A 21,915-nucleotide genomic window follows, 5' to 3' on the forward strand; every position below is an offset into this window, starting at 1 on the left:
CTTTCACTTTCAGAAAATCCTCAAAGAGGAAAATGCCATCCATGTGATTCGGAGGGAAGGAACACGGTCAAATAGTAGGAACAGGACCTGATCTAGTAGCCAAGGGGTAGGAGCCTCTGCGATTCACAACTTTTTGCATCCCCTGTCTCTTCTTGCTAACGTGGACCCTCACGAAGTCACACTATGGTAATAAATTATACACGATTTCGTTACACAGAGGAGAAATTCTGATTCACCCAGTTTCTAAAGCAAAGCAGAGGTGTCTTTTAGCTTATCCTATTTCATTTCAGAAGCTGTGACAATGAGAACCAACGAGGTATGGAATTCCTAAAGAAAAGGGATAGGAAGCTAAAGATAGCACAGGAGGTGGGATTCAAGGTAATGAGTTAGGCCGGTTAGTGGACAAGGTAAGACAAAAGCAGAAGATGACAGCCGTCCTCAGCAACAACACATAGGTGGGGGGAAAAGGAGAAGAAAAATCTCAAGGAGGGGTAATTAAGCGACGTGTTCTCCTGGCCACCTGTCACCTAGCTAAGGGAAGCTGTTGCTCACCCAAGACGCCCGTGTACCAGAGGGGCGTAGCCAGGCAGCATAAGTCTTCAGGATGCTTGTCACCTGTAGTCTCTACCATCCGCAACTTTGATTACCTGTATTCAAGATAGAATAAGATAACACTGCCCTCTAACCTAAACCACTCTACTGAAGCTGGCAGAAAGATGAGCTCCATGACAGTAGCAAAAAAGACAAATTTTTTACATAGTCAAGTTATTATAACACATTCTGATCAGGATGGCTTTAAATTATACATGTACATTTCTTGCCAAAAGGGTTATTGAATAAGGCCTAAAGTAAAATTGAAAGCAAAAGCATAGTGAGTTTTTTCATTTTTATCTTGTGTTCCTAACTGAAGAGATTCATTTAGTAGCTGTTTCTCAGGTAACTAAACTTTGCTGTCTCCCTTAGTTTTTTATGTATTTAATTTGTCTTTAAACCTGGATTCTGTGTGAAGTTCCATAACAGCTTTGAAATATAGGCTTTATTAGGGATGTGAAAGCTGAGAATGCAATAATATTTTCTCCTTATTAACTCATCATATGATACCAAGGGGGCATGAGCGGGAGAATGAGAACCTTAGAGTGCTCAGATATTCAAATTGGGAAGAGACAAGGCCAACCAATTGTGTCTTTTCATGACCCTGCACATAATTGAGGTTCCACATAGAGCTTGATTCCTTTATCCTTGAAATCCTTTGGTTTGAGAGTTGAATAGTGTCATATTTTATTTTTTTTAAATAGTCCTATTTGTCTAAGGATTTGGGTTGTGTTTCTGCTTTCCTTCTCACTGGTTGGTGATTTTTTGGAGGCAGGATTTTTTGGTTGTTTTTTTAATCTCATTTCAGAAGATATCCCTTGTAAGGGTTGATACATGAGTGCTACACATCTCCACTTTTAACTATGGCTGTCCACTTTTAAGGGGGAGCTATGGGTGATTCTTCAGCTAACTCAAATTCCAGAAAATCAGCCTAAGTCGTCATCAGCATCAATTCATTACTATATATTGAGGATGCGAACTTACAGTCTAGGTAAGCAAAAGCTGTGCAACATAACACAAAGTTTAGAAAAACCACATGAATGATGTAAAACGTTTGAGGTCAAAGGAGCCTCAGGAGTTTGATGTAGTGAAAGAAAGTGGGCAACTTCACTTAGGTGAAGTTTAAGTGTAACTTAAAGTTTGCCTTTAAGTGTAACTTGGGCAATTCTCTGAACATCATTTTCTTCATCTGTAGCATATTGAAAATGATACCTACTATGTAAGGTTAAATGAGAGAAAGGAAGTACCTGGCACACAGCAGGTTGCTCTATAAATGTTAGTCTCTTCTCCTTCCCACAGGGGAGGCTGTGTGGGACCCTGTGCTGCAACACAGGATTAGCTCTTCATATTTTGCAAGAGGAACCGTCTGGGCTGTCTTCCTGTCCCCGGCCTGGAGCTCACACTGCAGTCATGTGTCAGACCTCTGCAAGGGTAGCAGCTGATGGAACCTTCCTGTTAAAATCTGCTGAGTGCTGGCAACCCTAGTATAGGAAAACCAAGGGAGATCACACACCCTTCAAAGGTGACTGTTTCAAAGTGACTGCTATGTTTCCATGGACTCCTCAAGGAACATTTACAGGTAAGAGTATCCAAATGGCTAGAAAGCATGTGCCAAAAATGTAAAATTTCACTATTTAAAGATGCAAATTGGGAATGTCCTGTTGGCTCAGTCAGTTAAGAATCCACTCTTGATTTCTGCTCAGGTTATGATCTCAGGGTCCTGAGATCAAGCCCTGCGTAGGGCTCTGCACTCAGTGGGGAGTCTGCTTGAGATTCTCTCTCTCTCCCTCTCCCTGTACCTCTCATGTGCTCTTTTTCTCTCTCTCTCTCTCTCTCTCTCTCCTTCCCTCCCTCCCTGACTCCCTTCCTTCCTCTCTAAAATAAGTTTTTAGGGATGCCTCGGTGGCTCATTTGATGGAGCGCCCAACTCTTGGTTTCAGCTCGGGTCATGATCTCAGGGTGGTGAGATGGAGCCCCAAGTTGGGGCGTCTGCTGGAGATTCTCCCTCTGCCCCTCCCCCCACTCTCTGTCTCTAAAATAAATAAATAAACCCTTAAGAAATAGATCTTTTAAAGAGTAAAAATGCAAATTAAAGGAAGACGCGCCTCTTCATATTTCAAAGTAGCAAAAATTTAAAAGCTGTCAAATGCGGAGAAAAAAGCCACAAAAACTCATGTAGATTACTTGCGGAAATAAATGGAAACAAATATAACTGTGTGTATATGGGTCTTAAGAGAAGCACACAGCAGGCCTGGGTGAAGCGTACAGGAATCTTCTTGTGGGCATGTCCTGTGAGGCAAAGCAGAGAGAGAGCAAGGAAGGTTGGGAGCAACCAGAGCATGTGGCCTTCTGACTTCAGACAAAGGGAAGGAAGGCTGACTGGTGTGAACACCTGGACTGCCTGGCTGCCTACAGGAAGGGTCAGCAAGGTCTTGGGAGGTCCTCCTTCCAGTGGCACCCTCAGAGGAGGCCAGTGTCTTCCAGAAACAGGCCTGCTTTAACATCTCCATGACGCCAGCTCATTGGCTAGGAGTAGCCCGTGGAGCCGTGGGCATGGATGCAGTGCTCTCCCCTGCCCTCTGTGATTGGAGGACTATGGGCACATCCCCGGGCTGCCATGGTCCCTTTTGGGTACACAAATCTGGCAATGTATGTTAAAAGTTTCTTAAATAATTCTGCTTTTTTTTTTAATCTTCTAAGTATACTTCTTGAGATCTGTCCTAAGGACATCTCCTAAAATGGGAAAAATAACTTGAGTTACAAAACTATTCATCAGAAGTATTTCTGATAGCAAAAATTTAGAATCGCTGTCAGTTAACCATGGCAGTGTCCACCTCATCCACTCCACTCGTTTACTTGGGCCGCTGAGTCCTGTTTTGGGTTTGTGAGTTCTCTTATAGTGATTTTTAAAAAGGTAAAATTCACTGGTTTTTCTTCCCTGTCCACCATATCTAGTTCATATCATCTGTGGTGTTAGCTCTCTTCCTGGAGCAGGTCCTCTGTCTGCATACTTTTGAGGCAGTTGACCAGGTGGTAAAGAGTTTTTCCTGAGTCTGCTGGGTTGTGATTGCTTTTTAACTCAAAATCATCTTCATGCCAGAGCGGTCCATCTTGGGGCGGCTTGCCCTTGGTCCCTACAGCATCTAAAACAGAAATCTAGCATCATTTTTTAAAATATTTTATTTCTTTATTTCGGACAGAGAGAGAGTGAGCACAAGTGGTAGGGAAGGACAGAGGGTGAAGTAGGCTCCTTGATGTGCAGGGAACCCACCACGTAGCTCCATCCCAGGACCCTGGGATCATGACCTGAGACAAAGGCAGACACTTAACCAACTGAGCCACTGAGGTGTCTTGAAATCTAGCTTTATAAACTGGGGCTGAAGAGGGTGGCAGCCAAGTCATCACAAATACAGTTACAAAGTCAGCTAACAAAAAGATTCCTGTTCAAAGTGAACAAGCAAAAAAAAAAAGAAAAGAAAAAAGAAAAAAAAAAAAACAAAGTGAACAAGCACTTTGAATCCTTTTTTTAAAAAAATGTTTGTTAAAAAATAAAATAAATAAATAAATAAATAAATAAATAAATAAATAATAAAACTTTTTTGTTGTTTTTTCTATGTACTATATTAACATAGTGCATAACCTTCTAGAAGGGATAGATGAGCATAACCCCTATCCACAACCTCACCCTCTTACCACCATGAATTTCCTGTCTTCACTACTGCCTACCTTAGTCCCGTCACCATCACTAGTGATGCTGTTCTAAATCCAAATGAGCAGTGCGGACCACTATCATCTCCATTCTTTCATGAGACCTGTGAGTATCCAGCTGTCCTCTGCTTCCTTTATCATTTAAAAACAAAACAAACACAAAAAAAATCTTTTACTTTAGTTCAAGAAACACTTGAGTGACATCATTGGATTTTTTTCTCCAATAAATATAAATATATTATAAACCAAATCTTGCTGTTTAAATTAAAGCTGCAATCTGTCACTTGTTTGACGCATAACATCTGCCCCTCAGAGATGACAAAATTGATTTGAATTCAAATGAGAACAAAATGTCACTCAACCCTGGGATGTGTACTCTGTGGCCCCCATCAGGCCACAAATACAGTTCTGCATGCAGATATTTAACATTTGTAACTTAGAACTAAACTGTGACTTTGAATAACTAAGTGATAAATCAGGGATTTAGATTCAGTTCAGTGCGGTGACAGGTTGCTGACCTATTCTTATGCTCTGCATTCAACAAATATGTATTGAGCAAATATATATTGTTGGCAAATACTGTGGATTACAACTCAATAGCCATTCTCCCTTTCTTCCATACTAACAGAACCTTCATTTTATTCTGGGCCGTGGCATGTCTAGGCTCAAGCAATAAATCAAGATTGGTGCACATATTTGTGACAGTTTTGTTCTATTTAGCCAGATAGTAAATATCCCAATTTCCTTTTGCTGTAGAAATGGCCATGAGAGCCAGTTATGGCTAAGAAGAAGTAAGGGGAAATCTTCTGGAGCCTTCTGAGAAGGCTTTCCTTCCTGATAAAAGAGATGGATGCCAATAGCACCGTCTCCCTCCTGCCCCCCGCCTTTTTCCTAATGCAGATGTAGTTGCGGAGCTCCAGCAGCAACCTCAGGATCATGAGGCAACAAGCCAGAGAGAATGAATGGCAGTCACACTCAAGACTGCAGAAGAGAAGGTTAGGTCAATTCCTGAGATTAGAATGGCAGGATTAAATTAAGGGTCTCAGAAATATAAGGGGCCTGGCAGTGTTGTGTAGGCAATGAAATACAGAACCAGTGAAAAATGAATAGCAGAACCCCCAGGTGCCTTGAGAGCCCAGGTAAGACTCACATTCATTTAGAGCAGAACCCTCCCATTCATATTTGGTAACAGCGTAAACTGAGATAACTTTTTCTGGAGAGCAATTGAGCAGTGTCTCCTAGCATTCAAAAGGCACAGATCAATTAAACTGGCAATTCCACCACTGGGAAATTATGCTGCAGAAAAACACAGGTGCACAAAAGATATATGTACCAGATTATTTATTGCAGCAGTGTTTGAAATAGCAAAAAACGAGAAGCGACCTAAATATGAAATTGGGAAAATGAAGTACAATCATACACACAGTGAAGTACTACGCAGCTGTTCAAGAAAGAATGAAGCAATGTAGACATAATGACATGGAAAGATGCCCAGGAGATATTCTTAAGGGAAAAAAAGAGCAATGCACATAATATCCCATTTTTATTAAAAAAAAAAATCTTTAAAAGTAAGTTCAGGGATCCCTGGGTGGCGCAGCGGTTTAGCACCTGTCTTTGGCCCAGGGCGCGATCCTGGAGACCCGGGATCGAATCACACGTCGGGCTCCCGGAGCATGGAGCCTGCTTCTCCCTCTGCCTGTGTCTCTGCCTCTCTCTCTCTCTCTCTCTCTCTGTGTGTGACTATCATAAAAATAAATAAATAAATAAATAAATAAATAAATAAATAAATAAATATAAAAATAAATAAAAATAAAAATAAAAGTAAGTTCAAAATGCCACATGTGTATGTTAAGTATATACACGGGCAAGGTCTGAAAGAGAAGAGCCGAACAGATAAAATGGACCGAGTTATTATGTTTTCGTGTCTGTTCTGTCAGTGACCATTGGTGCAGCAATATTTACTGAGAGGAGACGGTAGGAATAATTCACCGATGAAGTTCAGTGTGGGTGACAAGCAGATAAAAATCTGCAGATTTAAAGTAGCTCCGAAACGGTGAACTTTCCAGACAAGATTTGGTAGGTGAAGCACGCGTGTAAATGCCAAAGAAGCATAATAAAAGGGAGGAAAAAGAGAGGAATAAAGAGACTCAAAGTCATTATCAAGGTAAAGAAAGGGCTCAGGAAATGTAGAGTGAGTCTGCAGAAGGTAAGGAAGATGTCTGTGGAAGATTCGGAGGCCGGGGACATTGGGTTGGGGAGAAGAGAGGCAGCTGTGAGTTTGAGTCCCTGCCCCCGGACCAGATCCGAACAAGGGAAGGCCCGTGGAGGGAACCTGTGGTTGGCTGGAGGGACAGACGAAATTATGATGGCAAAGCCCCCGTCCGTTGTGCGCCACAGGCCTTGCTTGCAAACAGGAGGCCAGGCCTGGGGCTCTCCACCGGGCTCTGTGCCCCCTCCACCCGCTTTTCTACCGGCCTCACTCTCCTTGGCTGCAAGGTAGTATGTTCTTAAAGTGTCTTTCCCTGGCCTCTGCCCTTGAACAAGCTTGCAGTTTCACTTGAGGGTTTCTAAGGGACTTTATTGCCAAAAATTTCAGAAGGTAACAAAATAACAAATGTTATTGATCTTTATTGTTAAGTCAATAGAAGGAGCCTATTTCGCCTTTACGGTGGGGATGTTGCGCCTCCTCTCACATCTCTCAGACTTCGATCATGAGCGCACTGCTAAGTGCCGACCCATCCATCCTTTTCTTACTGGTCAGGTTTCCAAATCCCCTTCACACCGTCTTTTCTCTAGCTCTAGCTCTGGTGGTCCAGTTTTAACACTAATGCTAATGAGGAGTATTAGCTTGTAGCTAAATGTGACATTTCAGAGCAAGCTCCAGACCTGTCCCTCCCACCTCAATGCCTTCTTGGTTTGCTCAGAAGCATTTCCCAACGAAGGCCGCTGAAGCCAAGCAAAGCATGGTGGGTCGCCAGTGGGAATATAGCAGTCTTAGGGAATAAAAGCAGGGGGCTGGATACAAAGGCCAACCAACAGCAGCGATGAGCTTCAGTGTACGTCGCTGCTGTGAAATTGTGAAGGGACCAGACCAGTGGTCCCCAAGTACCAGGGACATAACCCTCCTCCTGCACTGGTGAAGTATAAAAGGGAGTGACCTCAGATGATGACATTTTGAAGGAAGTGACACCAAAAAAGAGAGAAACAAGTATATCCACCAGGGTTTGTAGTTGCAATACATGTCAACCACCTCTTGGCTGGAAGGAAGGACTAGCTCAGAAAAGAGGTTTAAACATGGCAGGGCTCAGACCTCACTGTGAAGGTGTGCTTACAGCAAAGGATGAGGAGAAGCCTCTGGGATTTTCCAGGCCAGAGCTGGTCCATAGTCGCCAGGCAAGCAAGAAGCCACCTCCAGGGCTCCAAGAGCCCAGGCTGGAGAGCAGGTGCACCCTGAAAGCTGGATGCGTCAGCAGGCATGAGATCTGGAGCACACAGTGTCCTTAGTGGGAAAATACATCAGGATGGTGACAGGGTCTGGACTGCTGTGCAGGGTCGCCAAGAGATGTCCACAGACACACATCCACCACTTAGCAATTGGAGAAGTGGAGCAAAAGCAAAATGCACCATTCTGAGACCAGGAAGAGAAGCCCCCTCCCTCCAGCAATGGCTTTCCTGTACCCTCTATTGACAAATTTAACATCATGCTTACTGTACAGAAAAATGCTCAAAGAGTCCATCCAGTATTGCAGAGTGATTACTGAAGGGTGATTTGGAGCTAAGGCAATAAATTGATAATTGACACACACATAATAAAATTAATAATAATTCTCCAAGACTAATTGCCGAGCATATCTAAATTTCTCTATTTGTCCCGAAGGCATCTTGTATAGCTTTGGAGTTGTTGTTGTTGTTGTTGTTGTTGTTGTTTTCCAAGGTCCAATCAAGGACTAGTGTGTCCTTTTAGTTTCTCTCAGTTTAGAGCAGTCCTACCCAGCCTTTTTTTTTTTTTTCCCTCCCGGCCTTTTTATTTTAATGACATTGATCTTTAGAAGAAATTGAGTCAGTTGTTTTATAGATTGAGTCACACTTTATTATTTCTCTCTGGTGTTGTTTAATTTGGTTTCTGTCCCCTGAATATTTATTTATTTATGTATTTGAGAGAGCACGAGTGTGAGAGAGAGCATGAGCAGGGTGAGGGGCAGAGGGCGACACAGACTTTCTGCTGGCTGAGGGGCTCCCCCACAGGGACCCCTATGTGGGGCTCCACCCCAGGACCCCGGATCATGACCTGAGCCCAAGGCAGATGCTTAGCCCACTGAGCCACCCACACACGCCCTGTGCCCTGGGTTTCTTATGAGCTGTGAGTTACATCCAAAGGTTTCAGAAGGATGAGGGGAAATATTTCTAACAAGAATACTTCATGAATGAAGGTCTCTTTTGCAGTTTGCTGCCAAGGGCCTAGAGTGGAAACCTCCTGTTTGCCACTCAGTGTCCTCTGCGGTCACCTCGGATGCCTTGCTGCAGAATACTGATGCCCACTCGAGCGATGTGACAATGTTTAATTTACAACCGGTATTGGTTATAGGGTGGTTGTAGGGCAAAGAGGCCACATGGACTGGCCAGAGCTGCTGGTCCATAATCACCAGGAACATATCATGGTAAAAAAAAAAAAAAAGAGAGAGACATTATGGTGTGTTTCCGCTCCTACAAATAGTTATTTTCTCAACAGTTTAATGACTTAGTAGAAGAAGTTTTTACACCACCATCTCATTTAAAATTTGAAATCCTCAACTAGAAATCTAAGAAACCGATTCTAATTTATGTACCTAACATGTTTCCTCACTGCGGGGATATTTTCTACTTGATTACCTTATTCATATTTATATCTCCAGAGCTTTACAAAATACATTATCTAAACAGAAAAGCGATAATAAGTCATGCAAAAGTGTATTGGACTAAGACTTATGATCTGAGTTCTGGTACCAACCAGCAGGAAAACCACGGGCAAGTTACTAAAGCTCTCCCAAAATCAGCTTCCTCATCCCTAGAATGAAGGTAGTAATTCCCTCGTGTTGTAGAAAATGAGGGTAGATTTCAGAAGCAAAACAACCTAGGTTTGTAGCTTTTGTCTCCCGCATTCTTGCTATGTGAACTGGGTAAATAAAACTAGAATTCTGAGAGCTTCTATTTCCTTTTCTTTTTTTTTTTTAAGCAAGGTAAGTCTTTATTTTGTATTATTTTATCTTTATTCATTTGATTTTTTTAATACTGGGCCCTGCATTAAAATTTGAAATCTGGGAAAGCTCCTTTTTCCTACCCAAAGAGTTCATAAATAAGGGCAGTACAGCAATTTCATTCACTTAAAGAAAACTCGTTTTAAAACAAGAGAAGATGATATCTGTAGGCCTTTCCAACTCCTAAGAAGCAATACAACCTTCAGGCAGCCAGAGTATTAGTGATTTTGCCTCCTAATCTCATGCTCCACAAATTTATAGCTTGATTCCTACACTAAAGAGGAAAGGATAGAATGTATTGTAGTCCAACAGGGGAGAAACCCTTCCCAAACGACACTTCTGGATGAACCCCCATTTTTTCACCTCAAGATGATGTTGAGTTTTCCTTTCTTCTTGGCCTTTTGGATGTTTCTCAGATGTATTGCTATTTTGCCCTTTCACTTTCTTTCCACAAAGAATAAAAACTTTCTTTGAATATAGTATGAGATGGAGGTATGACCTCTGATATCTAAACTCGCTGGTTCACATGTGATTGAACTTTCAATGAGAATACCTCATGGGCATTCCTATTTCTTGATACCGCAGAGAGAGAAAATAAAGGAACTGAAAGAAATCCAGCAGCCTTCGGGTTACAGGACAGCCAGTTCCTGGATACCGTTCGTAAGGCCGGGCTTTGCGGATAATTCACATGAGGCATTCCTCCGATTCTGACCCGGAGCTCCTTTCAGAAGAGACTCCAGACACATTGGCAGAATCACAAATTGACACAAAAAGGGTGAGGATCCCTCCTATCACCACACTAGAAATCTTCATTGCTTCAGATTAATGGAAAATATGTATTGGAGTAGTTATTTACTGCTGTGTAATAAATTACCCCAAAATTTAATGGTTTAACCACAGTATAAACATTTACTATGTCAGTTTCTCTGAGTCAGCTCACCTGGGGGGTTTTCAAGCTCAGGGTATCTTGTGAATTTGCATTCAAGATATCAGCCAGGGTGACAGTCATGTAAAGGCTCGACTAGAGCTAAAGGACCCACTTCCCTCTTTAAGAAAGAGAGAGATGGAATCCCTGGGTGGCGCAGCGGTTTGGCGCCTGCCTTTGGCCCAGGGCGTGATCCTGGAGACCCGGGATCGAATCCCACATCAGGCTCCCGGTGCATGGAGCCTGCTTCTCCCTCTGCCTATGTCTCTGCCTCTCTCTCTCTCCCTGTGTGAATATCATAAATAAATAAAAATTTAAAAAAATAAAAAAGAGAGAGAGAATAAGGCAGAAATAGTAATGTCCCTTTAGACCTAGTCTTAGAAGTCATACCTTGTCATTTCTTCTATATAAGTCACTAGATGCAAATTACTAAATCTAATCTATATCCAAGGGGAAATGACTTAGCTTCACCTTTTAAAGGAAGGAGTGTCAATTTGGAGGCTTTTTTTTTTTTAATTGTAGGGGGGAAAGCCTCACATAATGTAGAATTTGCCATCTTAACCATTTTTAAATGTACAATTCAGTAGTGCTGAGAATATTCATATTATTGTGCAGATCTCCAGAACTTTTTCATCTTGGAAAACTGAACCCTACAGCCATTAAAAAAAAAACTCCCTATTTCCCCCTCTTCCCAGCTCCTTTTAACCATCATTCTCCTTTCTGTTCCCATGAATTTGGTGCTTTAAATTCCTCACATACTGGAATCATATAGTATTTGTCTCTTGGGGTCTGGCTTATTTCACTTAGCACAATGTCTTCTAGGTTCATTCATGTTTTAGCATGTGGCAGGATTTCCTTTCTAAAGCAGAATAATCTTCCATCATATGTATATACCAGTTTGTTTATCTACTCATCTGTCTGTGGATATTTGGGTTGCTTCCACCTCTTGGCTCTTGTGGATAATGCTGCTGAACATGAATGTGCAAATATCTCTTCAAAACTCTTGCTTTCAATTGTTTCAGATATGTACCTTAGAAGTGGGATTGCTGGATTATATGCTGGGACATAATTTTTTCCAGCAACCACCATACTCTTTTCCATAAGTGGCTGCAACATTTTATAGTTTCACCTCAGTACACAAGGGTCCCTATTTCTCCACATTCTCCCACCACTTGTTATTTTTTGGTTTTATAGTGAACATCCTGTTTACTATATGGATGTAGGGGGATGTCTTGTAGTTTTGGTTTGCATATCTCTAATAATTAGTGATGTTGATCATCTTTTCATATATTTTTTGATTTCTGTGTACCCTCCTTGGGGAAATGTTTTTTCAAGTCTGTCCATTTTTTAATTGAGTTCCTTGGTTCTTGCTGTCAAGTTGTGAAGGCATATTTTTAAACCTCATTTACCTTGCTTTGTTTGTTATGAAATTCAAAACATTCATGTATACAGATCACATTTAACTGTCACATAGTGAGCACCCAAAAAATATCACTTGTTCTTTTAGTGTTGTTCTGTTACATAATATATGGAAGCTGCTTTAAAAATTATGAAGTGCTACACAAATGTGAGTTAAAATTAAATATCTATATGCAAAATATTTTAATATTTTTCTCAGGTTCTCCACATTTAAATGTGTATATCTTTTCATCTTTAGACTTTGCTCTGGTTTGTAGCCGTGATTCCTCTTTTTCCATCTTATTGCAAGTTTTATCAAAAAATAGCAGTCAAAATAGAATGAGTAAAGGAATAGAAACAATAACTAATTTAAATAAAGCAAAGTCAGAGTAAGATCTATTTGAAAATAAAATAAAATGTGAAGAAAGCTGCAAAGATAGCGCTATTGAAAAATCCTAAGAGGACCGGAACTGCTGTTCCTTCAGAGGATGTGAGTGATGTTGAAAGATTAATAACGTTTGGGTAACATTAATTACAGTGATGTTATAAACTCTGCTATTCTAGTTGCCATAACAACCCGCTATATGTCGGTTTCCTAATGACATTTTGAACAAGTGCTGAAGCGAACTGCATCACTTGAGTACTTTGATTGCTGTCATTCAATGATTTCTAAATTGAATTGTTTTGTTCTTAAAGAGTCAGAATATGTCACTGCCTTCAAAAATATTCTCAAAATTATGGAGAGGAAATGATACACATTTCTATACAATTATGGAGTACTCAAGAAAAAGAAATATATTTTGTTTTTCATATGAAATTAACAGATTTTTTTTTTCATAGGGATAAGGAAAAAATAACAATAGGAAGGGGGAATGCACTTCATCCTTCTCCAAGGACTTGTACCCTCAGGGAATAGCTTGACAATAGAATTCTTCCTAGAAGGAGCTTACTTTTTTCAGTTATATTTCTTTCCTGTCCATTCTCTTTTTCCTTCCACCTCCCTTTTTCTTCCTTCTGGTGAATTCTTGGAACCCATGATGCTGATCAAGGAGGCTGCCCCGTCTGGAAGTAACTGAGGTAAGATCATGTCCTTCCCAGGGCTTTCTGTTCTCTCTTCCCTCTGCTGACCAATCTACTCCTCTCTCTTCAGGGGCCGCCCCAGGTGCCTAATGAAAGAAAGATTACTTGCCACTGGCTTATATTATATTGAATTTTAAGATTCCCAGGAGAATATGTTAAATACATATTGTGTCACTGACAAGAAGCAAAGCGTGATTGTAATAGATATGTTTCTAAGCCGCTGCTCAGTCCACAGCCTACTCTGCTCCTGCTGCCTGTGGGGCACCCCTCCCCACCCAACCAACCAACCCCCCCCCGCAAACAACAATCCTGGCTGAATCAGAGATGAATGCCAGAGCCAACCCATCTATGGACAAGTGGGTTGCAATCAGTATCTCTCTGTCCTCCTCTTTGCTCTCTTGCTCTTCCCTCCCTGTCTCTCCCAGTTGAGCTAAGGTGAAAACTGCCCATTTGCAATGGTGTTTACACTGGAAATGTGGTGTTCAGTGGCAAAACTGCGCTACAGGATTCTGAAGAGAGAGAGAGAGCTTGCCCACTGCCCCCCCACCACAGTCCCAGCAGCATCTCTGTCTCTACCTTGCACCTCAGGCAATACAGGTGGCATTCTCTTATGTAAATAAAACACATGAGAGTGCTCCGTACACCCTGATCCCACTGTCCTGCCCTCTGTGTAAGCCCAGGTCTGCCCCTTGGCCAGGCGAGCCATTGGCACCCCCTTCAACTCTCTCTCCTCCCTGCTTTCCTCTGTTCTTAGATCCCCTTCACCCACACAGACGTCCAAAGGCTTCCATCCCGCCCTCCTGAAAGCCTCCACTGGGCTGTCTCCTCTCATCTTCTCAGGGACCAACAAAGTGAGCTCATCAATCCAGCCCAAGCTTCCGTTGACTACAGGACCAGAGCCGTGTCTCGGAAAGTGGATGTCAGGGAGAGAGGTGCTGTCAGCAGTGACATAAACTGGAATTAACAAAGCTCACGTGTTTGATTCATTCTGCATCAGGGTGAAACAGGTTTGCTGCCCCCCCCCCCCCTTTCCTTTAAGTCTTCTCTGGATGTTCCTTTTCTGGATGCCAATTTCACTGGGACATATGTGTCTGGGCAAGAGGAGCGGCGTGTGCCATTGTCGCTCTCCACCCTTTTCACTGTAGTCTCTGCCTGGGAACACTGACCCATAGGGGTTTCATCAAAGGACTCCCTTACCCCCTGACTCCAGCCCGGTTCTGCCAACTAGGAATTCCCTACAAGAAGGAGGGAGAAAGAGGAGGTGAGGAGTTCCTGCCTCTGGCTCCTTCTCTGCAGGAGGGCCTTATGGTCGTCTCTGTGTGATTCTCTCCTTGCAGGCCAGTAACTGACCTTTCCCATGTCTTTTTGAGCTCAGGAGTTGGAACTGAATCCCTTGGTACTGCCCTGTCCTTTATGGATTCCTTACATACCATCCACACCTTTGTAAGTAGTCCCTTGGCTAACCTTTGTGAATAGTCACAAGAGTGGTCCTTCATTTTCCTGCTGGGATCCTGATAGAAGAGTCCCTAGCTGTGGTGGGCTATCCTCTTCCTCCTAGGAAGAGGCCTTGAACCCCATCCTACTTCCCCCTACCCCAAGGATGGTCTACCCTAAACCATATCCATATAGCCCCACAACTCTGTTCCATGCCTGACAGTAAAAGAGAAGTGGTAGGAGTAAGATTGACAGAGTAGGGACAGAGAAAGACAAGACTCAGTGTGGCCACTTAAGACCTCGTAGCTTCCAGGCACATGGAGGTCGGGGTTAGAGAAGAATGCTCTGTGCCCACATTGGCAGGTGCTCAATCAGAAAGAGCATGGATTGAGCTCAGAAAACCTAAGAATGGTACAGCTCTGGAGGAGGTCAAGAGTCAAGACTGAGTAGGAACAAAATCGGATGTGTGTGGGCTAAATGAGAGGCTCTTGCCAAGGTCTGAGGGTGCCCAGGCCAGCAGGTTGTCTGAGGCACTGGCTGATAGGGGAGGGAGGGTGGCAGGGATCAAGGGGCAAAGTAATGGCCACATAGGATCACCTCTCTGGGTAGGATTGTAAGTCACAGACTACCAGAATTGCAAGGACATTCAGAAATCATGTATTTAAGTCACTTCACTTTTAGATGAGGGCTGTTAGCCTGTACACACAGGGTGCTACGTGACAGAGCAAGGGCCAATACTCGAAGTGTTCCCTTCTAGACCATGATTGAGCCACGAAACCCATGCCTCCATAAAGGGGTGTTGATACTCCATTTTGTAATCTTTTAATCAGAAAAATTTTAGAGAAAAACCAGACATTGCAACCTCAGTATTTTGACTTCAAGTACATTTTGACCTGGTCACCAGAAAAAAAAAAAAAGAGAGATTGTGAAATAATCAACACAGATTTAAACTCAGAAGAGCCAAAGCGATATATGTTAAATTTAATAATGACGAAAAGTGAACTAAAGAATCTCATTGTTTCAGTTATTCTCAAAACTACAAAAATTGACCCAGGTAAAATCGCATTTGGGGGAAATAACACACAATAAAACTGACAAAGGCAAAAACTGCACAGAACAAAACTTGGTATTGACTTCTTAAATTGACTAAAAAAAAAAAAAATCACATTCTTCTTGTCAAAATTTATACCTCTAAAACCTGACCAGGAAAATTAGAGTTGGTAGAAAATGACCAGAAAATAAAATTCAAAATTGCTGAAGCCAAGGTTGGGAAAATTTAATACAAATACAAAATGTGATCATTGAATTAAATCCAAACTATTTCAGTGAAATAAAAATACTGAAAAGTATGTTACATCACAGTAAAAAAAAAAAGAAAAAAGAAAATTGATCGAAGAATTAAATTAACTCAAAAGGACTGTTTCCAGAAAATAATTTCTTGATGATATTCTCAAAAATGTTGGAATAATTCTGATGAAGACGTTTATATTCATTTAAGAAAAAAGTCCTGAGGGCCAAAACAACTGTGAGAAGAAAATATCCTCTGTGGGATTTTTCACGTAGTTCCCCACTCCCTGAGCTTCCAGTTTTAATGCCTTGTCGTTTTTTTAAAGATTTATTTATTTATTTATTCATTTATTTATTTATTTATTTATTTATTTAAGAGAGAGAGAGAGAGTGTGTGTGTGTGTGAGAGAGAGAGAGAGAGAAAGAGAGAGTTGGGAGGAGCAGAGGGAGAGGCAGAGAGAATCTCAGGCCAACTCCTCATTGGGCATGGAGCCTTACATGGGGCTGGATTTCAGATCATGACCTGAGTCAAAACCAAGATGTGGACACTCAACTGACTGAGCCACCCAGGTGCCCTCTAATGCTTTATGATTTTTGAGGAGATCTAGGATCTCCTTTTAGGGTTCTAACACCTAGTCCTAAATCTAAATGTCATGTACTTAGTGAATGACCTTAGCTTGTTGCTAAGGACAAATTACTGTATAATTCCACTAATATGAGGGATGGAAAGTAGGCAAAGTCATAGAAACAAATAGAATGCTGTTTGCCAGGGGCTGGGCAGAGGGAGAAGTAGGGACTTGTTTAATGGGTATGGAGTTTCAGTTTTGCACAGGGAAAAGTTCTAGAGCTCTATTGTACTGCAAAGACTACTTAAGACTAACTGTACAATTAAAAATGATGAAGATGGCAAATTTTGTGTTTTTTCACCACAATATTAAAAAAATCAAGCTACATGAATTTTTAATGGGTAGAATTTAAACAATGTGGACAGTTTAGGAAGGTGAGGCAGGAGCCTAAAAATGTGTTTCTCCAACTTTTCCATGACATTCTCTTCAGGTCAGAGCAAAATAAATCCAGTTGGTCTGAAGGCCATAGTTTGGACAGAAACATCGCAAAAGTCTTGTGCTTTGTCTCTGCAATAGGTACAAATTTTGCCTACCACTTCATACCAGATAGTCCCCACCCCCTGGGCTTCCAGCTTTAATGCCTTGTCGTTTTTGTTTTTGTTTTTGTTTTTTTAAGATTTATTTATTTATTTAAGAGAGAGAGAGATAGAAAAGAAAATAACATTGTAATTACCACTGCAAGGAAAATCTGCATCTCTGAGTACAGTTCCATGCTGGATCATAGGTTGAAGGCAAGTTAGTGCAAAATAAAGAAATTTAAGCCAATGTGGGAAAGCAGGCTTACACGGACTCGTATATGACAAAAATGTAAAGGTTGTAAAAGTTGCAAACTTTTTTCCTCCCAAGTTGTCTGTAATAATGACACCTCAAGGAGGTTCACTGTGTCTATCCTCTAGTTTCACATTGTCTCTTGGCTCAGTACTTCATTCTCCTAAAAGTACAGATATTCCAGTTGAGAAGAAAATGCCAGTGTTTTCACATAGTCCCCACTCCCTGGGCTTCCAGTTTTAATGCCTTGTCTTTTTTTTAAAGATTTATTTATTTATTTGAGAGAGAGAGAGAGAGAGACAGAGTTCATGGACACAACTGCCAGGCTTCAAGACTCAGAGCCTCCAGGAGAGAGAAAAGTTCCCACTACCGCTGCCCTCTCTCGAAGCCAGGGTTCCTGCAAGAGAGCATTTCTAGTCACTACCCTGGAAGGAGAATCAAGAAATTAAAGCTTTGCCACCAGTGGTGTTCAGTACTGGAAGGAATACTGGACTTTTGGAGCACCCTCCACACCTCTGTCTTTCTGGCAAACTCCTATTTGCACCTCAAAACTCTGTTTGGGCATCACCTCCTGGTGAGGCCTCTGCTGAGTCCACCCTTCCAGCCACACCGCCTCAAGCGCTCACTGGCCACATCAGAACTGCGGGAACTAGAGTCTGTGTTGCAGGGTCACAGTGGCAGCTGAGCTCAGACACTTTGGGTGACATAAGGACACGGGAGACAGCAAGAAGCACTGGCATTGGCCCAGCTGCCCAGAGTCCCTTGAACACTGTTAAGGAACCAACATAAAAACAGGCTTCCCCTGACAGAAGGGGGCTCAGGCTCCTTCTTCCTATGATGATGCCCTCCTCTTAGTTCAGCTTCTCTCTCACTCTAGAGCTCTCGGTTGCTGGCTTCTGACCAATTAGTTCACCTGTTACCCCCACATATACTTCTCCCTCATCTTACTCTGGCGCTATAGTTCTCTGGGCTTCTCATGATGGAAACTGTCAATGACAGATCATCGGTTGGGTGAGTAAGTCGTGTCGGCTGTTGGGCAGAATGATGATATCAGGCTTCCCCAGGGTCCCTGGTGAGCCTGAAGATGGCTGCTTTTGACCAAGTTGCAGGCTTCCGGTTGGTTCAGGCTTGGCCAGGTAACCGGATTGCATGACAGGAAGCACAAGTCATGAACAATGAACAGCCTTTGCTGCTCTGCTCAGAAGGTAATCTGTGCACACTTCCATTATTGCATATATCGTAATGTAACCAAATGTTTTTCCACATGCCCAGTCCCCTACAAAACCATAAACCCGAGGCCAGTGACAGCGATCTCCCAGCTTTGCACCTGGAACCCATAGCACAGCACCTGGTACGTAGTAGACCCTCAGTAAAAGTCTGGTGACATTAAGTGAGATGCAGATGGAACCAGATGGAATCAGATGGACTCAGAAAATCTGAATTCAGGTTCCGATTTTGCCATTTCATAGCTCTGTAAAGTAGGGCCAATTATTGAATCTTTCCAAACCTCCCTTTTCTCTTCTGTTAAAAGATATAGTTGGGATTGAATATTAAATTGAAATGTGGACACGCCTAACACAGGGCTTGGCACCCAGTTCCTCTGTGTTTATGTGTATAATATACATTTACATGTTATATTTAAGTTAATTATATTCATATAATAAAATACTGTAATTATAAAATACATAACTACCTAATTATTAAGGTATGTTAATATGTATTGATACAAGCTATCTGATTATATAATAAATCAATGCATAATTATATAATCAATATATATAATATAGTTTTTCTCTGTTTGTATCATGGCCATGTATTATAATTACATCCAAATATATCTTCTCTCCCAATCAAAGGGTGAATTTAAAGGAGCGGATCTGTGGCTCATGAACCTTCCCCACCACTTCACCCCATATTTCTGCACTAAGTAAGTATTTAATATGAACAAATGGTGTGTGTTCAGTGGGGGAGGAGGGCAGTGGATTTAAAAATGGCATTTACTGGGATCCCTGGGTGGCACAGCGGTGCCTTTGGCCCAGGGCATGATCCTGGAGACCAGGGGTCGAGTCCCACGTCGGGCTCCCTGCATGGAGCCTGCTTCTCCCTCTGCCTGTGTCTCTGCCTCTCTCTTTCTCTCTCTCTCTCTCTCTCTGTGTGTGTGTGTCTCTCATGAATAAATAAATAAAATCTTTTTAAAAAATAGCATTTACTTAAAATCTCCCGATCTTAACAGTTTTCAAGAATTAAAAACGAGCAGGACATGGAAGCATCACAAATAAATTATGGTCCAACTCGTTTCACTAATTCTGGATGCCCAGCAGTCTTCTAACAGCCAAATGGAAACGAGGCTGACGTGTCCCAGTTTTCCAGTGTGTGTCTCCACCTGCTGTATTTACTGGAAAGCAGCAGAAGCATTCCTTCTAATATTAAGTTTTTCTTTTTTTTTTTTAAGATTTATTTATTTATTTATTTATGATAGACATAGAGAGAGAGAGGCAGAGACACAGGAGGAAGGAGCAGGCTCCATGCCAGGAGCCTGACGTGGGACTCGATCCCGGGACTCCAGGACCGCGCCCTGGGCCAAAGGCAGGTGCCAAACCGCTGAGCCACCCAGGGATCCCTAATATTAGTTTTTCAAGCGCACATTCCTGGGCAGCCTCGGCCCCACGTTGGGCACATGTACCTGCACATTTCCGCGGGCACCGCTAGAGGGCAGGCCCTTACTCCAGATGGACCACTGAGCTGGGGCCTGCAAACCTTTGAGGAAAAAAATGAACGGGCCACTGTCCTGAGGCTTGTTGCTAAATGGAAAAATACATGTGGGCATGTCCAGATTTGTATTGTGCTCCCTTAATTAGTTGTGCAATCTTTAGGTTCACCTTTCCTTTTGTTCTCTATTTCCTTGTTCAGGTTCTCCTTTGGATTGTAACAAATAAACCTTTTCTTTATTTTTAGAGGCTCAACCCACAAAAATAAATCAAGATGAGGTGACACAAGTAAACACTGCATAATTTAGTTGGTGAGGGCTAAAAAGCTGAGGCTTTGTTATTTTCAAAGGAGGAATTTTTTTTTAAGGGTTCGATTTACACCTCATTTTCTTATTTTGCTGGCTTGGCAAGATGGGAAAGGGGGAAAGGGATTGGCAGGAAGAAGAAAACTAAGAGAGGCTCTGTGTACGTGTATGTGTGTGTGTGCAGATATGAGGGAGCATGTGTTGGGGTCGAAGAAGAACAGGCTAAGTTGAGGGGTTATTTGGTCCCAGGTCACACTGGCCTGTGAGCGCTGAGGGGCCACCATGAGTGGTCCTGGACTCTTGCTCCCCTTGGAGCAGTCATTCTGCTTACATCTCGTTGCTTGGTCTAGTGTGTAAGAAATGTATACTAAAAGACTTTAAGGGATCCCTGGGTGGCGCAGCGGTTTGGCGCCTGCCTTTGGCCCAGGGCGCGATCCTGGAGACCCGGGATCGAATCCCACATCGGGCTTCCGGTGCATGGAGCCTGCTTCTCCCTCTGCCTGTGTCTCTGCCTCTCTCTCTCTCTGTGACTATCATGAATAAATAAATAAAATTTAAAAAAAAAACAAAACAAAACAAAAGACTTTAAAAAAAAGGTTTTATTTATTCATGAGACACACAGAGAGAGAGGCAGAGACACAGGCAGAGGGAGAAGCAGACTCCTTGCAAGGAGCCCAATGTGGGACTCATCCCAGGACCCCAGGATCATGACCTGAGCCAAAGGCAGATAGATGCTCAACCGCTGAGCCACCCAGGCTCTCACAAGGAGCAATTTCTAATCCAAAATGACAAACTAACAAAATTCTCAACAAGAGACTCATGCCTAGTTAGGGCAGTGGTTGAAAGAAATGCCTTCCCCTGGGGGTGGTACCACTACTCTCCCAGGGCTGGTGGAAGCTCGTCTGCCTCCGTGCGTATTGGCTTTTTATAACATTCGGAAAATGCCACTCTTTTTATTTTGCCTCCACCATCACGATTACTCTAATCGTATAGAACTCTAATAACCAGCTGGGCCGTGGGTTCAGAGGCATGACTGCTCTCTGACTTCATAAGAGCCAATTAATTACTACTTACAAAGTTTCAATTATTTTATCTTTATACGTCTGAGAGTTCTCTCCAGATAGATAATCGTGGAAGGAGTCTCCACCCCATTTGGTTGCTCCCATGAAATTATCTCTATTATGAATGTGAAAGATTGTTACTTTGCCGGTGACAAATATGTATGAAGAATTCAAAGTACTGTACTTTCAAATGTGTTACATCCGCAATTTCCAAGAGCCACCACTGGGGGATGCTGCTAAATTCTTAACTGGTAATTTTCAAAATCTGAGACAAAATGCAGATTTTTAGGCTTGGCAGACTCTTTGGGATAGGAGATTGGGAAATCTGTCTTTTTAATAAGGTTCTTGAATGATCCTGAGGCAAGAGAAGTTACACAGCAGAGGTAAGTACTTCTTAACTGGTGTAAGTTCCCTGAAGTCCTTTCACAAAGGAAAAACATGTTTTAGGGAATGAAGTCATCCTCGATTAGAAAAGGCAAGTGTGGGGACTCCTGGGTGGTTCCGTCCTTTAAGCATCAGACCCTTGATTTCCGCTCAGGTCATGATCTCAGGGTCGTGAGATCCAGTCCCAGGAAGAGCTCCACACTCAGCACGGCACCTGCCTGTCCCTCTCCCTCACCTTCCGCTCCTCTCCCCCTCCTCCCTCTCTGCTCCTCCCTCACACTCTCTTTCTCTCTCCTTCTCTCTGTCTAAAATAAATAAATAAATCTTAAAGACAAACAACAACAACAACAACAACAAAAACCCATAAGTGTGAGTATCCACAGAAGGTGTATCCACGTCAACCACG

At 42.4% G+C, this 21,915-nt stretch overlaps 1 long non-coding RNA gene across 18 annotated transcripts in view; it reads left to right on the forward strand.

The window, feature by feature from the left end:
- The window catches only part of LOC112660539 (uncharacterized), a 270,043-nt gene that overhangs the window by 208,308 nt on the left and 39,820 nt on the right, over positions 1-21,915 (forward strand). For 6 of the 18 annotated variants that reach the window (XR_007406630.1, XR_007406653.1, XR_007406669.1 and 3 more), the window contains 7 exons: positions 14-186; positions 291-1,582; positions 1,891-2,170; positions 10,119-10,308; positions 12,906-12,933; positions 13,777-13,943; positions 18,908-18,978. This is a non-coding gene — a long non-coding RNA (uncharacterized LOC112660539). Of the gene's footprint in view, positions 1-13; positions 187-290; positions 1,583-1,890; positions 2,171-10,118; positions 10,309-12,905; positions 12,934-13,690; positions 13,944-18,907; positions 18,979-21,915 lie in introns of all 18 variants that reach the window. The other 12 variants (XR_007406647.1, XR_007406651.1, XR_007406654.1 and 9 more) reach the window with 8 other exon arrangements.

The sequence above is a fragment of the Canis lupus genome, chromosome 2 (genome assembly GCF_003254725.2).
Source record: "Canis lupus dingo isolate Sandy chromosome 2, ASM325472v2, whole genome shotgun sequence".
Lineage (NCBI taxonomy): Eukaryota > Metazoa > Chordata > Mammalia > Carnivora > Canidae > Canis > Canis lupus.